Source organism: Carassius auratus, unplaced genomic scaffold, assembly GCF_003368295.1.
Source record: "Carassius auratus strain Wakin unplaced genomic scaffold, ASM336829v1 scaf_tig00000134, whole genome shotgun sequence".
In the NCBI taxonomy this organism is placed as follows: domain Eukaryota; kingdom Metazoa; phylum Chordata; class Actinopteri; order Cypriniformes; family Cyprinidae; genus Carassius; species Carassius auratus.
This window is the reverse complement of record NW_020523278.1, coordinates 28843-46056: the sequence shown is the minus strand read 5'-3', so window position 1 is coordinate 46056 and position 17214 is coordinate 28843.

The window sequence follows — 17214 nt, the reverse complement described above, 5'->3', positions numbered from 1 at the left end:
ATTTATGATCAATACTCATTAAATGAGCCGAGGTTACATTGGCATGTTTCTTTTTCTTTCCCTTCACAGTGTTCTGACAGAGCACGACAGACTGCATCCCCTGGAGAGGGCAGATCGATTGCCTGGTCTTTATTGACAAAATGACACGGTTCTCCCTCCCCACATACAGCCCTGCAGTGGTTGCGCAAAAACGGTAATAGAACCAGATGGGGGAACATATAAATGCCCCATGCTGCTCACCTGGGGTCGAATTTATGCTCTCAAAAAGATTTTTTATTGTTTATTTTTCAATCCCTCTGCGGATAGTTTGGAGATATTAATGGGGTAATTTGTGCTGTGCATCTCCTGGGGAGCTTCACGGGAGAACTCCAGGAGGATTCATTCCTCACTTTTGGAGGATCTAATGCAGCTGGACTAAAACTGGACTCATTAAATGTTGAAATTACAGCCACTAGGCTCGAGAAAAGTGGTATCCTCACATGTCTGGTGCTGGTCGCTGGTGGCGCAGGGTCGAATCCAGCCTACAATCGCAGCATGAGAAACCACATCAGTCAGAGCAGTGTTGCGTCCTCTCGTTTAGAGGTTGATTTATGCTACCCAGGAACTGAAAGATGAAAACTTCAAGCTGTCTGGGAACATTTTGGATGGCACGGTTGACAGGGACAAACGTGGCAGAGTCATATCACATGCTGTTCTCAGCAGAGGGTCCAGTGACATGCTCACCACCACCAATTAAATGCAGCCTGCAATCACCTTGGATGAGCACAGGGCAGTGGTCTGTGCAAGCGTGCTGTGCTCTGACAAATAATATTTAGCTTCAGTCTAAGAGAGCATGAGACCAAGGAGAATGGATGTAAGCAATATACAAGCACACTGATGTTAATATTCAAGTGCATTTACAAAAGATCGATTTTGATGATTTGGCCCTGCCAGTGCTAATTTTTAACTGAATGAACTGCACTAAAACATACAATAATAAAAAAAAAAACTTTCAGTTACACATTGAATTAAACATGAAATCTTAAAGTAGAAAAACTGAAATGCCCTGTGATTAGAATGAACTGTATTTTCAGTAACACTTTAGTTTAGGGACAAAATCTTACTATTAACTAGTTGCTTATTAGCATGCATATAACTAGCATATTAGCTTATTTTGCATGCACATGTTTTAGATCCCTTCATCTGACCCCATACCTAAATTTAAAGGGATATTTCATCCAAAAATGAAAAAAATCAAACAGTTGGTGGTTGCCGTTGACTTCCAACCACCAACTGTTTGATTACCATCAATCTTCAAAATATTTTCTTTTATGTTTAACATATGAAAGCATCTAAGTCGTAGTCAATAGTAAAAACAGGTCCCCAAACTAAAGTGTTGCCACATTGTCTTGTAAAAACTCAAATAATCTTTTTATTTATTACGTCCAAAAAAAAAAAAAAAAAAAGATATATATATATATATATATATATATATATATATATATATATATATATATATATATATATATATATATATATATATATATATATATATATTTGCATTATTGTGTTCACCTGTTTTAACCACCTGTTCACCCAAAAAGCACCATTCATTTATTCGCAAGTCGTTTCAAAACTGTTTGACTTTCTTTCTTCTGCAGAACACAAAATAAGATACTTTGAGGAATTATTTGGTAACCAAATAATTGTAAAAAATAATATTTTTGTACATAATTACATAAAAACTCTATCTCATCTGAATCGGTAGAGAAATATGTACAGATCATTTAGTGTGGAAACAGCCTAAAAGGGTTGTAAACAAATATATTGGTGAATTTTTATTCGAGAGAACAACAGGCTTTTTCACTTTTCAATTTTTAGGTGAACTATAGCTTTAATTCTTCATTCATTGATTACATCAGGCTTATTATACACGCTAATTGCATCTATAATAAGGCTAATTTACTTTAGAATTGTATGTGTCTGCACTGAAAATAATGAAAATTCACTGTGCATGTCTATTGCATCACATTAATGCCTGGTTTAAATGGTTTGTGGGTACAGTAGCTAGTGAAAAATACCATGCACAAAACTGTTTAGTAAATTCACGCCCAAATTACTTTAAATGTAGATTTTTCTTCCATTTCACAACACTTTGAAAAAAAATGAAGCCATTTCAGGGCATAATACTCTCATGATACTCACACAGCCTTGCAGTTTTTAATAGCAGTGTGGCATAACACTGGAGAGATTTTGCATTTGCACAAAGCCTTTCATTCATGCTCATATCTACAGCGTGTCTTCATATTCTCTGTGAAGTCCAAGACTCAGATCTGGGCTGCTGGGAATTACCATGTTGGGCTTTTAATCAAGTAATAGCTATACAACACCAGGGAGTCTTTGTTTGCCATGCAGGGCTGAGCTAAAACAGGATCAACTTAGAAAAGAAAGTTAACACCAGAGGGTGCCAAAGCTTTTTGTGTTCCAACATATCAAATCACTATTCTTCCCTCCCCTCCCCCCTTTGTTCCTTATTGCATTTTATATATGTAAAAAGGGGGTTTATTGCCGACTATCACCATTTTCATAGAAATATACTGTACTGTATGTGATTTCTATCTCTGCCACCTCTGGGAAATAAACCTAGGAAGCTGCTAAGAAGCTTGGCCACATTCAACTGAACTGTTCAAAGGCTTTTTTGGCTGAATTTAAAAGCAGTAGGTAGCCTGTGTGAGGCCAACTCTCTGGGTGATAGGGTTTTTCTTTTTTCTTTTTTTTTTTTTTTCTTTTTGCTCATGAGGGTCCACAGATATTGCAGCAGGCATTTCCACCACAGTCATCGTCGGCACTGCAACCCAGAGCTTTGCCATTGGAAATATGTCTCATCACTTGAATGACCTGCCAAATCGGCAATAATAAACTCTATTAGTAATCACCTCAAATGTTCTAGCTGTGGTGTTTGTGCATTCCTCCAGCTGCCAAAATCATTTGGGGGTTTGGAGGTGTTGTTGAAATGCTGACAGCAGCAAAACGAATGGAGGTATGGAGTTGGAGAGTACCAGATATGGGAAGTCAACTTGCTGCATGCAGAGTTGAAATGTACTGCATTTTCTAGGCCAACATCGGATATTTACAATTCTTTGGGTCTGATGGTACATTGGGAATTAATGCAAACTCTAGTCCTTTATGTCTACTCTTAATTGCTTATAGAATATGAACAGCATTTATAACAAGAATTTTATTAAGAAAGTACTTTACAGATGAACAAATGTTTACAAATCCATTTAATTAATTATTTATACTATAATAATCAGTGCCAATCCGCACTTAAAAAAATAAATTATAAAAGACAAAAATGCATCAATATAATAGTAAAACTAAACCATACAAATACATTTGTAACAAAAAAATAATATATATGAATCTTAAAATTTTAAATTTGTAGAACATGCTTTTTCTACTGTAAGTCCATATTGTACATTTGATGTACAGATGTGTAAAAGCTAGTTCACACAAAGAATGATAACTATAAAGATAACTATGACAATAATTATGTAAGCATCCATGTCAATGGATAATAATGATCCATTTTTCATAAACATGCACTGCAGTTTTGTCATGTGCCGCTTTAAACGCTTGAAGTCACGTGGAATCTGATTGGTGGTCAATGTTTTTTCTTTCATCAGCTGAAAAAAATATCCTGAAAAATTCTGAAAATCATGCAAATTATTTAATTTCTCTGCATCATTGTTATTACCGTTGTAGTGCTGATGTCTTTATTCTTATAGAATTAGAATGATTATTTAACTGTATAGTTTTAGTAATGACAGGCCTTCAAAGTGGCTGGATTTCACAGGAACATATACTGCAGCAATTCATGGAAAGAACTGTGTGTGTGTGTGGTAGAGAAGATTGCTGCTATTGCTTTCCACAACTGATGTCAACCACAATGACCACTCAGCAAAACATAAAATAGAACTAATTCTGGTGCCCAATTGCCTCTCATAGAACCCATTAACAAAATTAAAACATCAACAACTGAAGATGTTTCATCTGTATTAGATACTACCCTGTACATTCTTGCCACAAGCTGTTTCATAATGTGGTGGGACAAAATCATCCAAAATGTCCCCACCCTAAACGATATGTATTTTTTTTCTCCCCACAAACAATAATGAATTACAGGGATGAACTGGTGTGTCATCACATCTCACAGTGAGTGTTGCAAGTCAATATGTTTGCAAGCTAAACTTAATAAAAGTTCTGGCTGATCTATGGTTTGCCACAGGAGGTCGAGGATAAATTCTGTCGTGCATGTCGAAGACATTTTAGGATATCTGCTAGAGACGCTGCCAGGAACGGCTCCCAACATGGCAGGCGGCCGCTAGGAGTGACAGATGTCTGATATGCTGGCATGGATTTGCCAAACCATGATTTGAGCCTCCTCCCTGGCTGAAGAGTCCCATTACCACAGAAGATTGAATGCTCCCACAACCATATGCAGCTTATGATGCTCCACGTAAGTAACTCAAGCACATTAGCCTGAAGAGAATCTCTTAAAGACTCGGTGTGCAGTTACAGCAGACAGGTCCCATGTTGCTGATTGTCAAAATTAACCAAAAAATACTCCAAACAAGTGCACACTTGTTTGTCTATAGGCTCATTGTATACATTGTCAAGATACTAATATATTGCAATGAGCACAAAAGTCCAAGATGGCATATAAAGTGAGACCATAAAGTCATAAATGGAACCATTAAATCATTAAATAATATAAATAATAATAATATATAAATAATATATATATATATATATATATATATATATATATATATATATATATATATATATATATATATATATATATATATATATACATACATATATATATATACACATATATATATATATATATATATATAGACATACACATAGATAGAAGCTGGAGACTACAGTTTATACATTTTTAAAAATCTATATTTTTATTACACTAATGCATCATTTCACTTCAGAAGGCCTTTATTAACACTATTCTATCATTATTTTTGAAATTCGTTATGAAATAAACAGTCTCTAACCTCAGAAAAATTAACAATAATTATATTATTGTGCTTGTAGCTTGCAATCTTCAATTGCACTCGCAAATGCAGCAGCACACAGTGTATATCATTTCACTAAAGCGCAAAAGAAACTACAAGCATGCAACGTGTGAAATAAAAGTAAAGTATCAATAAATCACATAACTGGTACTTGGTACTGGCTGGAAAGGATTTGCATGAAGGTATGATATTCATTCTATTCAGGAACAGTTTTCATGTTTCAGTTCATGTTAGTATTGTGTATTCACCATTAATATATATCCAACTTTATATATAGATGTATGATACTAATGTAAACAATCACATAGCCGATATTTGCTATAATGGAATGCTATAACTGCATACAAATTAACCTTTTTTCCAGTATTTTTAAAAAATTGTCTTGTCTGTCTGAGGAAACATTACTGGATTATTAATTGGATAAGTGGAAAGCCCTGATGGTTGAGGAAATAATGCTGGGAGAGTATGATTAATTTATTTCTCTGGCAAAGTCAAAAATAAATGATAAAACCTCTCTTCTAATGCAGAGTGAAAAGGTTTATCCTTTCACATAATGTTCTATCTAGCATTGCCCACAGTGACAAGCAGTTGAATTGAATTAGGAAGACGTTGCTTGGGGCTCTGCAACAGCTGTGGCTGTTTGATATGGGGTTTAAGGTGAGAGCGAAGCTGGCTGGACCTGAAAGACCAGTGAAGACACATTTAATATTAAATACCAGGCTCCAAGCAACAGCTACAAAATCGATTGCAGCCTTCCGTCCCGTGGAACAAGTCAAATGAATGTGGCATTACCAAATAGCCAAAGATTTGAATAATTAGAAATGCTTACGCTTACTTTTTTTAGACTGTTTACATGGATCTTTTATTTTCTTGTAGTTGCAGAAATGATTTAGAGGACATCTGAAGGTGGATAGCTCACAGAATGAGCATGAAAATATTTGTATTTGCATTCTCTAAACAGTGCATCTAAAGCTTCACTTTACTACACTTCTCTATTTAAACTACATCAGATGGCTTATTTTCATTGACAGCATCAAAAGGGACACTTCTATTCAATTGGGGGCACATCTTGAGGGTACTAGAATACACGGGCAACAAGTCTAACATCAAAGACAGCTAAATTTACTTTTGGCTGCCAGTCTGAGGAGAACATGCCTGCCAGGTCTCCCCAGGGTACATGGCAGGGCCAATGTTTTTGATATCCCCCGCTCAAGATTGGTTTCAAAGTGCAGAGAGAAAATAGATATGGTCCCAAGGAGGCCAGCATGCTACACAAGTGCAATCGTCAGATTAACTGGAGGGGATGAGGTCAATGTTTTTGTGCACTGAACCAGTTTCTTATAGGCCATGTCATCAGTACTAAACTGTTACACTCACAATATAACCACTGCAGGTGTCACATCTGTCTTTTGTATCAGAGTGTTCAGAATGGATAATATTCAAGCTCAAATTATGATTTACATCACATTTATATTTTACCTACGGAATGTAATTTTCAAATATGACTGCATTAATTGAAAAAAAAAGACCAATCAGAAAAAGGTATTTCTTTTACAACACTAAAAAGTGTGTTTCCTTTAACCCTTTATGTTAAAAATCTGGGTATGATCGCTAATTTGATGGAGCTGCCTTTGTATCTTTTTTTTGTATGTCAAAGACGTTAAGATGTCTGCATCAAAAGAAATGTACAAAAGTGATTTTGTGTCCATAGAAACCACATTAAATGTACATGTACATTTATGTACATATTAAAATATCTAAAAGAATGATGGAGCATACTACATTTTATTGTGTTTTAAATTAGCAAAAAGTTCTTACTGACAAATGGGCAAAACCTAGGATAGTGGCAAATGTTAAAATGTAAAATTACAACTCATTAGTGTTTGGGGTGAAAGTAATTACTCTTTTAATATGTCATAAATAGATTTTTGTTGTAAATATGCCTGACAAGCTTGTTACACTGAATGACATTTTACTGGGTGTCTCCTGTAAATCAGGGGAAAATGTATGATATTTATTTTTTGCTCACGAAAACAAAAACAAAATTGCAATTAAATAAAATAGAAAACTTTTTGAATCTGTTTGTTTTTTTTTTGTGGGTGAAACTATAACAGTTTAAAGCAGTATTACACAACCTGTTAATTGTCACCCCGTCCCGTATACGGGACGCCTACATTGACTATACTATATTACAATCAAATCTAATCTAATCTTGACAAGCTATATATTGTTGGAAAGGTCTAAGACTCCCAAATATATATTTTAACAATATGTTTTGTTAAAAATTATGTAGGGAAAGTAATAGATGAATTTATGACAAGAGTGCACCCTCAGAAATCTACATTACAAAAGGAGCTTTGACCTTTGTTTAAAAAAAAGACTTCCTCGTTGCCTTTTTCTCTATCACATTTTAGAAATCATCAGAAGTTATATATCACTTGAAAACATAAAATCTCAAAATTCATCCTTCAAAACCCATTTTAAAATCAGACATTGCATTACCATGTAAATGGCACATAAAATCATGTTACAAAATGTTTTCAGTCATGAATTATAAAAATTTAGGTTTGTATCATGCACATTCATGTCTATCTTCAAAAACGTGAGTGACAGTTAACAGGCTAAACACTATTTCGTCTTTGACCCATGCACATTCCAGAATATCGACACTTTGCAGGCATGTTCATAATCCTAAATAAATACAAAATATGAAATAAAAAATAGCTGCCTTGGCAACTAAGAGATATAAAGTTTAATTTGAAGTACCTAAAATTCTAAAAACGGTAATAAAGAAAAATACAAATATTTTTCGAAAAAGCTGATAAAAATGACACAACGCATTTACTAAAACCTAAATTAAAATTAAAATTAAAACAGAAAATAATCTAAACAAAAGCCAATTAAAAATATGAATACATATTTCAGATAGAATTATGAAAAATTTGTTATAATATTATAAAAAATATATATTTAGATTTTTTTTTAAGCAAATTGTTACAATTCTTCAAGTTTGAACTGACATAAACTCTTGTTTATGGGTGAACTGTCTCTAAATTCAAAGGATTTATTCCTCTGTCATAAGCTCTGTGTCCAACACTGATGAAATGTGCACCCTTAAGAGTAACCATTAGCAATGAATCTCACAGCTGCACGCTTGCAGTTTGCGCAGTATTGATTATACTATATACATCATGTCAAATAGAGTCAATTTAATCAAAACATAAATGAGAACACTATGGGAATAGATAAATTTAAAAGGCATCTTCTTAAACGTAATTGATCAGATTTGATCAAGTTTCCTAAGAGCACTTCCTGAGTATGTGTATGATGCTGAAATATAGATGACAATGAATACATTTGTCCATCCACAAGCATCTGATCCGTTTAGTGGAGGGCAGCACATTCAAATCCTTAGGGTGTCTGTGTCTCTTTCCTGTCCATCAATTCTACCTCACTGTTTGATTGCAGTTGATGGGATGTCTGAACGTCTCAAACACAAAAAGGAATAGGAAATCAGTTTTGGCTAATCAGTCATAAAATTGAGAGCTGCCCAGGGAGGAGAAATGGAGCCAGAGTGCATGCAAACAGGCATAAGTTAAGAGAAAATGAAAACTGACATTGCTATGGGAACCACAGCGCATGCCTGAATGAGAATGTATCACCACAATGGTGAAATGGATCAGCAGACGTTTCCAGCCAAACCTCAAATTATCTCAGATGAAAGAAGTACAAGATAATATTCAATATAGTCCAAATAATGGGGGTTTCATGACACTCTCTCACAACTTGTTTCTATGCATATACTGTAAAGATGCCTTAATGCGATTAAAATTCTAGTCCTTAATCAATAGTACATTTTTTTACTATTTATAGTAAGTATGATTTATAAATAAATTTATACTTTTTGAGGGATTCATTAAAATCTCAACTGTTTGTTTATCAATGCAAAATGTTTGTTTATCAATGCAAAATGTTCTATATTAACTGTCGTCTCCCAGCTGTAATCTGCTAAATGATATTACTGTATGTGGCATCATGATTTACTGTATAGCTGCTTTGAAACAATGTGTAGTGTGCAAAGCAATATGCAAATACTATTTACTTGATTTGTATTCAAAACTTAATATGGCGAGTGACCTTGGTTTAGCTAGCCAATCATCTCTGATAATCTGATTATAGACAGCAAGGCTTTCTTCAAAACATAGAAGCATCCATACCTAAGGCATGTTGATGGGGAGAACATCCAAGTAAAATTAACTTAATATTTACTTTTCTATCTGCTATATCGCACCTTCAATCTGCAGTATAAGTCTAATATTCACCACTGATAACCCTTAAACATCCTAAAAACCCTAACCCTAACTCGTTCAAATCCAAACATAACAGAACATTAACGACTAACAGTGTCCATCACACTCGAAAACATCACAAAAACCTAGAATAGCACTTCTTTTATACATTAATTCTTCCCATTCAGTCTGATGCAAAGCTTGCTGGGAACATGTAGAATTTTGTTGTAAAATTAATTATGTAGTATATCCTCATTTTACTCGTGTAAAGCAAGCGAGTAGGCATCTAAAATTTGTGTTTTAGTTTAAAGTACATTCTTATGTGTTATTCAGAGTCACATCTTGGGAAGGTTCACAAGATCATTGATTAGGTTGCAAAGGGCATTAAACAACAGCTGTATGTACAACAAAGACAAGCACATGCTAGTCAGTTGATTCATCCATCATCATTTTCCTAATGGATTTAGGCAGTCACCCATATTTCCACTGACAACACTGTGAATCCATTACTCATGCTGACACTTCCATCATCCAACCAGCCACGCTTACACCCAACATAAGCAATGTCTGCTTTTCTTTTATTGACCAGCTGATTGCATATTAATGCGTTGAGGACCATAATATTAATATTGAACATTGAATGTATTTTGTTACCCGCTGAAAATCTGTCAAAAAATTACGTGAGCATGGCTTGCATTGCTAAAACCAAACCCATTTGTCTTGCCTGTTTCAGAAAACAGTAATTTTCCTCCTCTTTATTTTATTCTGCATGTTGATGGTAAACATTCTCAGATAATTTCTGTATTCATTTTTCAGGACACTCTTAGCTTTGAGCTGTTTGGCTGGTGATAAATTTAAAAAACCTGCCAATTAGCTAGACAGCACTGAACAGCTTTCTTTGTTGCTCCTCGGCATTCATCAAAGCTGCGGTTAACTGTACAGCTTCTTCCCCAAATCATTCTTCTCAGACATCCTCGAGAAAGAGTACTCTCCAGTTGTTCTTTCTTACTAAGGGTGGAATATTACATTGCCTTATTGGCAAAATTGATTGAATATTGAAATTATGTTTGCCAAAACAGATTAAGTATGATTAATTCTGAAAAAAAAAAAATAAACACATAATTTAATACATTTGGGGGGTGTAAAATGGTAACCCCAAAGGTAATTAAATAAAGAATTAAAATAGATTTAGGAAAATGAAGAAAAAGAAAGAAAGAACAAGAATAAGAAATTAGCAATCAATTTGAACTGATTGCAAATAACATATATATAAGTAACAAATATATATGCAAATAACATAATTATATATATATATATATATATATATATATATCTTACCTCACACTGAAGGAACAAATATCCTTCTGTTTCATCACTTTCTGGCTCCAGTGGACAACATAGTATCTCTGTTTGAAGAAACCAACAAATTGCACAAACTAATGGACTGAGAACAGTTTAGTAATTTGCAGTATGTAACGCCACAGGCAATAAATTGCACTACAAACATATATAGGATATAATGCAATGTTTCAGTCTCCGATTCTGAAAATAAATATTGTTCTTCTATGGTATAATAACTAATCATTTCCATTGGTTAGGGTCATGAGCATTCATCTGTTATGTACACTCACTTAATTATATAAACAGCTACAACACTGTGTTAAATACATTTTGCAACATGCTCAATTTGTTTCCTTCTTTGTAGGAGGTCAGATAATTGTTAGGAAACACACAGTCATTTCACACAATAGGCATATAAATATATATATATATATATATATATATATATATATATATATATATATATATATATATATATATATATATATATATATATATATATATATATATAATGAATTTCACTGTGAGACTATATCAGTGTTTTATATTTCAGTCATTACTGATGGTTTTGAGGGCAATTAATTAAACATGAGTTTGTTGGTTAAATGGTGTGTAAGAATGTAGTAATTTTACAGAAACAGATCAGAAAAAAAAAATCCAGATATAACTTTAAATAAATCTGGAGAGGAAAAAACAAAAACAAAAAGCGATGCATCATTGACAAAGGCTTTGGGTACAGACACATCAACACAATAATGATTCCTAACAAAATATGATGCATTTTGTTCAGTTGTTTTAGTCAGACATAAACCTTCTGAATTTCAGTACATGAATTATACTGGAAGTGTGAAAGAATGTCACCACAACTAAATCAAATAGCTACATTAAATTGAAGACATTTTGCCCCTCACCCTGTGCTTGTTTGTAATGTGCCAATTGACCATTATGTTGAAAGTAACAAGTTTCCACTGTATGGTGTAAGATGAAGCTTTTCACAACCCTCCATGACTTCCTGTTTAGGTATTGCTACTACATAGTGCTGCTTAAGAATACTTTTTATTTCCAAAGTCTTAGATGAAAGCATTTCTACAATCCAGGACAAGTGTAGGAATAGTTTTTGGAATAGAGCATGGTTTTATGCATCGTCCTGTGTAGGCTAATCAGTGTGTGCAGACCCACATGTGCTATATAGATGCCTCTTTAACACTCCAGTAGGAACAGTACTGCATGTTATTGTGTTTCAGTGATGAACAAATAGTAGTCAGTCGCCCAGAATTGCAAAATAAATCATGTGTTTTCAAGGAGAAACCATAACACTCAATATGGCAGCTACAGTCCCGCCTTAGACTTAAAAGTGCCAATCGCCTTTATTATAGAGGAATAGAAGTCCCACCTTACAGTTAAATTAGCCAATCACTTCTTTCATTGAGAAATCATCTGTTTGCTCACACTTAACCCAGTTAAGTATGAACAATTATCTCAACCAGCCTGAAAAAAATATGGTTATTCTGAGGGATATGAGCTATTAAAAAAAAGGACAATTTATAATGCCATTGTAAAACGTAACATTGACTGACAGTTTCAAAGCTTTTACATTTTTCCCATTCCTATTGGAGAAGTTGAAGGAGCTATATTTGCTAGATAGCCACAGAGTGAACTGACATTGGGGCATAATTCATAATTAATATTTTAGCTTTAGTGTGAAAGACTAGTATACCATTTTATCTATTATAAAATAAAAAGTCAGTTAATAGACCAGTCAACTCTTTTCAAAATCTGTTTCATTCATGATAATTTACAGTTTGTTATGCACAGCAACAATATTAATTTTACAAAGAAAAAACTTGTTGTCTTGGTTATTCGCCAGCAGCTGAACATTCACTGAAATATTCAGGTCTCTTGAGTCTTTTTTTTAAGTTTTGTGTTAAATTTTTCCATTAAAGACGTGCATGTGCCTGCAAGTCACTGATAAGAGACCCCTGACTTGATACATATCTGAGGAGCATTTCAGCTGTGGGGATCAATAAGCCCTGATGCAGGACCAGCACAGACCGCTCATGCCCACCCACATCATTACTGAGGGGTTTAAGAATGAGCTCATTGGCAATTTAGGTTTGCGTGACCCAGTGATTGACAAGGCAGGTTAAAGGAACAGACAAGTGCTAATGTAAAATCAAAATGCTGCCATTCCTTTGTGAGACAATCTACTACATACCTACTGAAATCAATACTATAGTGCTTGATATACTTACTATGAAGCACAACCACACTTTTTGGAAAAATGTGTGTCAACATTTCTGAAAAATTATATTACGTTGCATCTTGCACGCTAAAACCGCATTTAATTTTATCCATAACAGATTAACACGAATCTGGCAGTGTTATTTTATTGCAGCATGTGATATTTAAAGTGAAATGTCCATGAAGTGAAATGAAACAGATAAACGTGACTCTGTTGCAACTGATAGTTTAAAGGGGTGGTTCACATGGTTTTTTTTTTCTAGGCTTGATTGTGTTGGGGTGCAGTCTTGATGCTTAAAAAAAAAAATACAAAAAAAAAAAAAAAAAAAATTCACCTACTTGACCTTTATTGCATTTTGAAACTTGTTAATCCAATAGAATCAAATAAATATATTTTTACGAGCACCTCTATTTTTCTTCCTTTTCTCTAACGTAGCAAAGCATGGCCTCACCCCTTTGTTGCATGTTCCCGGGGGCGGGGTTTATCAGGGTTTGTGATGTCACAAACCCACCCAGATAGCATGTAGTAATTGGCCCGAACTCGGCTGACCTGTGACGCCTCCAGCTTAGACTCAGCATCTGCAAGTATTATCTAGGCCGACTGTTGCCCGCAGCTCACTCTCGCGCATGTATTTGGGATTCGGCTGTAAAGAAATGGCCTAATTCCAGTTCACTGTAACCGGCCTGAGTCTGGCTGTAGAGTCCAGGCATAGTTCATTCATAGATTGTTACATTAATATAGCAATTATTAACATACAACTATTTTAAACTTGACTTAAGACTTTTAAATTATCTTTTAATGTTAACTATATGTTTAATGACGTGAATTTGAAACAAAATATCAGCGATAAAATGTAAAAAAAAAAAAAAAAAATTAAAAGGGCTTTAAAGAACAGAACATTCTCAGATATTTTGAACAATAGCAAATCTATATTTATGTAATGCAGCAGATCATTCTTTTATACGCTTGTATGTATATTGAACGAGCTGAATGTAAACAAAACAAAAGATTATTTACCAAGAGATATGTATGTATAGACTCAGTTCCATAAAACACTTCTGGTAAGTATTGTTGAGCATTCATTTTTAATATTTTACTAGTGCAGACACTTATAAGCTCATAAAGGAACTCGCACAGTTCACCTCACGTGCAAGACTGCATCGAACACGGCTTACTTGCTTTTGTGGGAAACGTAAGTTAAAAATAAATGAACAATATCTTTTTCGTCATTAATTGAATTATTGTTGTGTGGGCCTAGAATGTTTACGTTGCAGGAACTGATGAGCAACACTATTGTCTGCCAACAAACAGATGAGGAAGAGGAGGATGATGGCAGTCCAGCATATACGGGATGATTACTGACGGACAGCAAGGTATGTCAGAGTTAAGAGGTTAGGAGAACGTTCTGGGAACATTCAGATAACTTTAGAAGGTTCCCAGAACGTTCCCCTAACCTAAAGGGAACATTTTATTTATGTTAAAAAAAACTTTCCTGGCTAACCAACAGGGAATGTTCTGGAAACCAAAAATTTTATAATTCTGACTGAAACTGTAACTAGGATCTCTGAAAAACTGCTTGTGAATAGTGAAGTGACATGTGGCCAAGCAGGGGCGGGAGCCAGAGAATTTTGATCGCAGGTGCTGAGGTGGTGCTAGATCATTGACAGGTGGGGCTGTGCAATCAATAGTAAATATGACCAAAAGATGATGTTATTATTATTATTATTATTATTATTAATATGAATAATAAAATAAATCTCACACTCGATTTTGTAACATTTTATAACATGATTATTTGGTTCATAACAATTTAATTGTAATTTTTCGTTCTATGAAATTAAACAAGTAACCTACATACAGTGGTGGTAAGTAACGAAGTAAAAATACTTTGCTACATTACTTAAGTTTTTTTTTGGGGGGGGGGGGGGGGGATCTGTACTTTACTTGAGTATGTTCTATTTGCATCTACTTTCACTTTTACTCCACTACTTTATTAAAGACTTTTTACTCCGATACATTTCCCCATGCCCGATTCAAGTATTTATTACACTGATTTTAGAAACCAATGAAAATTTGGTTTCTTTTGAAAAAAAAGAACGCACGGCTTCGCGAGTTCTTTGCAAACATACGCTCACACAGCAGTTAGTTTGAGGTGGAAGATGACCGCTAAAATAGGTGATAGTGCAGCTCTTGCTGCCCGCAATGATCCAGAGATTCCCGACAGGGATCACCCATGGCCATATCTCAAGGATATGTTTGAATTCACTGAAGTCAAGAGAGATTCTTATTGACTGAGATGTCTTCTTTGCTTGCCATGGGTGCATGAAATTTCAGTAGGGCTGTGTCGAATGCGATTTTCATGCTCATCTCATCAGTAATGCTCCTGTAATTAGTAGCATATATTTCCATGCATTCAAATCAGGGTTGCCAGGTTTTCACAACAAATCCTGACCAGTTGCTTCTCAAAACTAGTCCAAAACTAGTCAAAAACACGTTTCCAGGAGGTTCCCCGATAAAAATCACTTCCCGGGGTTAAAATATACATTTATTGGAAGGGTTGCCTTGGTAAAAGTCACATTTTAGGCGCTAAATATCAAGTTATTGGGATTGGGGTTTCTTTGACCGGCAGACATGAAAACCAACCACGGATGTGGCAACACTGGTTCAGGTGGAGCGGCAGTTACTACATAGAGCCGTAGTCCACCGACAACTAACACAAAATAGCTTTCAAAATCGAAAAAAATCGATTTTGTGTAGATTGTCAGTGAATTACGGCACTGTGTAGTATATGCCAACCAGTGTTGCCAAGTCTGTGGTTGTTTTTCATGTCCGCAGGTCGAAGCGACAATACCAATAACGTGATATTTAGTCCCTAAAATTTTTTTGGAGAACTTACCCCTGTTTCACACTGCAAGCGTGAGCGGTGCGCGAGCAGCGCGTCCACGCAACTACATCGTCACTGCAGCAGCAGACTCTTGCGAGTATTCACACTGGAAGCGTGTTAATAGAGAAGATGCGCAAATCCACTTCATTTTCAGCGTTTTTTGGCGCATCTTCTCAGTTAACAACGGCTCTGTGTAGTAACAGCTGCTCTATGTGAAATCACTCACCTGATGGAATTAACCGCTGATTAGAGAACCGGCTTTACTGACGAGATGCACATTAACGATCGGCCAATCGTGATCGGAGCACCCCTAGAATAATCCAAATGAAAAAAAAGTCAATATACAGGAGTTGGAAAGATCGCTTGAGGCACCACAGATGCACTCTAGCTCCAACTTGGTAAACAAGTGATGAGTTTTTAATCTGGCCTGCCCTTATATAGGCCAGACTCCACCCCCTTCACATGGGACTTCTGAAATGGGTAATAACAGACGGTAAAAACCCACTACTTCAGGCATTTCTACTTCTTTTACACAAATAATTAATACTAAACATAAACTCAAAAACATAATCAACAAATAAAACATTAACACAAAAATAATACATTTAACCATTTAATTTATATACACACTAAAACACAAGGTACCTCCTACTAATATAAAATAATGGTTTGGCTGGTTTCCGGAGTGCTGCGGAAGCGCGGCGCAGTCAGTGAAGTCATAACTGATCGCCGCTCGATCGCTCTGTTTGGCAGCGTCTCACACCGGAACACCGACCATCGCACGCCCAATTCAATATAACAAACACTGACGAGACAAGACAACATCCAACAACGTGCAGTGTGAGTGTGTAAAATGTCCGGGGTTATGAATATTGAAGGATGTGGAGGGGAAGATTAAATAATGTCCAACGCGTATGTGCCATCGGAACCGCGTGTGCACCCACGCTGCCGACGGCAGAACAGCAGGAGGGAAACGAGCGTGAGTTTTTACAAAGGTAAGTATTTCTGCTTAAGTGTGTGTGTGTGTGTGTGTGTGCGCGCACCAGTTTTGCCCAGCAGTGACAATTAGGTCAGCTTTGTCACACCAATCAACCAATCAGAATAGAGGTATAACTTTTCTAGAAATATCTGTTTTAGGCTTAAAATCAGGGTAAGGTGTTTCTACACTCTTGTAATAAGCCATAATTTCTCACTGATTTTAGCAGAGATGTATAGTAACGAAGTAGAACTACTTCACTACTGTACTTAAGTACTGAAAGGCGGTATCTGTACTTTACTAGAGTATTATTTTTTCCCCCTACTTCCACTTTTACTTCAGTACATATTTTCGTTTGTATGTGCTGCATCGTTACTCGTTACCACATTACCACTGCCAGAACT